Genomic DNA, 4,226 nt, shown 5'->3' on the forward strand with positions numbered 1-4,226 from the left:
CGTACCCACACACACATAGCCACTTGCATTCATAGCGTAGACAGTACCAAATTAGAAAAGATTAGAGTACGACAGTTATTGGTATATTGGGAATCCTTGCTGCTGCAGGAAGCCTTAAGAATGAAGGTTAAGCTTTTGTAAATTCAGGCAACGGTACTGGGTTAAATAGCTTTTAGCAAACAAATTCTTGCAAAGAAACATATTTATTTAAAGTACTACAATGTACACTGCTAGTCATTTGAATAGCGCGCCCTTTTGACGTCAGTATGTGCAGTTTTCCTTTTGTTTTTTTTTAATATTCATTAAATAATAATTCATTAAAAAATGTTAATCCGATTTAAGAATTTTATACAAGTTTAAGAAAATGTCAACAAGGGGGTGCGTTATCCTATTGACCTGCACTGAATAAGTTATTAACATTTTTAGAAAAATGTCAGATATGCAGTTTTGTAACCTATTCAATTTTAGCACAATAAAGTGCAAGTTTCAAGTGCCTGTAAATTAGCGTTGATTTTTAATAATTTTTTTTTCGTTGACGGTGCTGCGGATTTTCTTCCATATAAAAATTTTTTCGGGCATACTTTGTATGGATGAAAAACCATGACACTGTCAACAATAAAAATTGGTAAAAATCAGCAGTATTTTGGAGCCGCTTGAAAATTGCACTTTATCATGCTCAAATTGCATGGGCTAGAAAACTGCAAACTGCGAAATTTTTCTAAAAGTATTATTACATCATTCTCTGCTGGTCCTTAAGATAGCGCACCCCTTTGTTGACTTTTTTTAATTTGTATAAAATTTGAAAATCGGATTTACATGGTCTTGGGGTAACTGTAAATACTAAGCATTTAAAGGGTGCGCTATTCAAATGCCGAGAAGTGTATGGACATGTGTATAAGACCATAATACGTACATATATATTTACATACCTAAATTAGCATTTGTGCTTACGGATATGTGTATTAACGGCTAAGTCTTGGATTTGGCCACGCGCACTGTTTCAAATCTTTAGAAGCCATAGCATTTAATTCTTCGGTATTCAATACTCTACTTTAGGTCATACATGTATGCATAGTTGTGTGCATATGTATGTACTTTGGCACTAAAAGAGGTATAAGGATACGTGGTATAGAAATTGAAGTAAAAGGATTTTTATGCTATGAATTAGTTTGCCGTTTCGGCTGACCAAATTAGCATTGTACAATATGGAAATATGATAGCAGATGTCCAGAGTATAGTTGAGATATGGGAGGGACGCTGTGTAGGGACGATACTCTCGTTCGTGCAATCGACCGAAACAAGGTTAGAATAGAAATAAGGCGGCTTAAATACAACAAAGCCTCTGGAGCCGCAACGTACCGGCTGAGCTGAATAAAAAGTTTGAAATTGTTGGGTGTAATTGGTGAAGTTTGTTGAATTTTTATAATTTTTGTATAAATTTTTATAAAAAAAAAAATAATGAACTTTAAATAGACAAAAGAAAAATAGACATCAGCAAGTGTATGTAGTGTGTAATAAATAATAAAACTAATTTTTTTCTTCGAAATTACGTTAAGAATAACTTTGTAATGGCACACAAAGGTGGACTTGCTCATGGAATACCCCATATGTATGTATGTATAAATATTGTGTATATTGCACTTAAATATGTAAATAAAAATTTATATTTGGCGCTTACACCCTTTTCTCGGAGGTCTGCAATTGCCTGCCAAGTCGCACAAAAGAAAGTGCCTTGTCTAAACCCTCAATTATTAATCTCGAACGGCATGGGTAGATTCTTCTCAATTTTAGCAGAGCTCTGTAAATGTTCTTGCTCTTCAGAGCCACAATAGTTAAGTGTAGATTTCAGTACCACCAAAATATTTAATTTAAAAAAAAAACTTAAAATGAATACTGAACAATTTTATTGAAATTGTGGCCGTTTTTGTATGAAAATGGTGTGCAAAAACAACAACAAACTATATCTCCTCTGCAGTAGTCGCATATGGGTTCCGGTTCGTGTTTGAATCAGTGAAAGTATGCTTTGAAGCACCCGTGTCCAGTTAAATAGTTCGTCAAATAGAAATCGACTTCGCCGTTTAGTCTGCTTCATTTGCATGTATGTATATACGGTTTGCTCTTGTTGTTGTTGTAGCGGCTACAACAACCCCGCCTAGATCGCTTAATATCTCAGTCGTTGTCGTCAAGCTCCACTAACGAAGCCCCAGGAAGCGTGCATCCTCAATGGAGTCGGTCCACAGGGACAAAGGCGTTAGGGTTGACGTAATTTCCGAGCATACGAAGAAATGTTTCGAGTCGTGGGGTATCTCCACGCATGCCGGACACTCATTTGGCACATCTGCGTCTACTCTGCTCAGGTAGGAGTTTAACCTGCTGCAGTAACCAGAACGAAGTTGGGCTATTGTAGTTCTAGTCTCCCGAGGCAGATGAAGCCCCGTCTCGTCGATGTCCGGTGATTGTGTGCCTAGAACGGCATTCACAGGTCTGGAGTCTACATAACTCGAGACAGACTCCCTGTGAATGCCGTTCAGGGCCTGTCGATATGCAGACGGGACCAGAAGCTGCTTAATGAAGCCCTGTACTTCGTCCGTCAGTTCGTAGAGATGCCTCCCGACGAGCCTGGGCGAGGGCTCTTCTGCAAGCAGGGGGTGCAATTTGAACTTCCTAGGACATCGCCGTGCTAAATTCGCCAGTTGTTTGCACTCGAAAGAGATTTATCGCGAACCAGTAGTGGGTCTAAATGTACTAGAAGCGCACGAGGTCAGAACAAGAGATTTTCTCCACAGGGGTAGCATAAAGGTCGGCAATTATGCTTCTATGTACATACTAGCAAATACCCGCTTCGCTGCGCAAAAAATATTCAAATACCGCATAAAAAGCGGAAATCCAATTTTTAGTAATTTAAAAAAATGTTCCTACTTTATAAATCCTACATTATTAACTAATGGTTTTAGATGTTGTGTGAGGGAGTAACAAAACAACAGTACCGGCGGAGGGTTGAAGGTATTTCTAAATCAAAGATTTCTGAAATTCTTTCTTTTGATACCGAATTCTTTGTACATATACTTTGAATGTATGGGACCACCTCTGAGCTACTACCTTTGCTTACAGAAATCGGTTAACTTATACGTCCCGATTTTTACAATTTTCTCAAAATCGGTAATGTTCCGCTAAAATCGGTACGAATGGTCACCGTACCTATTCTACGGCACACTCTAACACAACCCTCCTACGAGCTGTCCATCTGAATTGCAGGGGCACCATATACTACACAGTAAGATCAAAATGCAGCTAGCGTATTCAGATCACATTAGGTCCATGCAATAACGTTTCCAGTAAGTACTTGCAGCGAGAGCGTAAAAGAGAAATGGAGAGTAAAATTGAGAGCAAGAGCAACTTAACAGTAAAAGTTATTGAACGCAAAACTAGTATGAACTTGCAACTTACGTCATTTTGACACTTTCTAACGGTTAAGGTTGGGCGCGCAGTTTTCTTTTTAATTGAGAATAGTGCCCAAATATATTAGACTTAAATTGTTCATCTATATTTTCATTTCACTAATTATATTTAACCAAATCATCCTCTAAAAAACTTTGTTTACATTTGAATTTGAAGCATAACCTTACTTTTTGACTCCTGCAAATTCTTGCTGGCAAAATTTTTACTTGCAAGAATTTGCAGCTCTCTCGGGTTGTTAAGCCCCGAGTTCGCTCTACCTTGCAAATTTTTTTCGTTTATTGAATGCATTTCCAGTAAAAAACATGCAAGTACTAGTAACAATTCGTAACAATTTTTTGATATTCAGTCCGATTCTGAACAGAAACTCCCTCGGAGTTTTCGCTCTTTTCTCTTTCCTCCTATCATGAATAAAAATTCCTTGAGGATTTTTTATTTTAAATGGAGGAGTTGAGCTGTGAAAAACATGTCAAACAGCTTTTTCGAAGGTCGAATTTCATCCTCCCAAATTTTCGGGGAATATGCTACTCCCTGAGAGTTAATTATTGGAGGATTTCTGTCTCAGGAGAAACAAATTCCAAATTGGGCTCATTGAATTGACAAGGACGAGTAGGTAATTTTTTAAGCGGATAAAGTTAGAAGGACGAAATTAGAGGATGTTATCGAGTTTATAGAAGTCCTTAACATATATATATTTTTTTACCCAATACTGCGAAATTTCAAGGATAAAATTTTAAAATGACATTTTCAATATTTACCAGCTTTTCTGC

The sequence above is a fragment of the Rhagoletis pomonella genome, unplaced genomic scaffold, assembly GCF_013731165.1.
Source record: "Rhagoletis pomonella isolate Grant_MI unplaced genomic scaffold, Rhpom_1.0 Rhpom_scaffold_00004, whole genome shotgun sequence".
Taxonomy (NCBI): Eukaryota; Metazoa; Arthropoda; class Insecta; order Diptera; family Tephritidae; genus Rhagoletis; species Rhagoletis pomonella.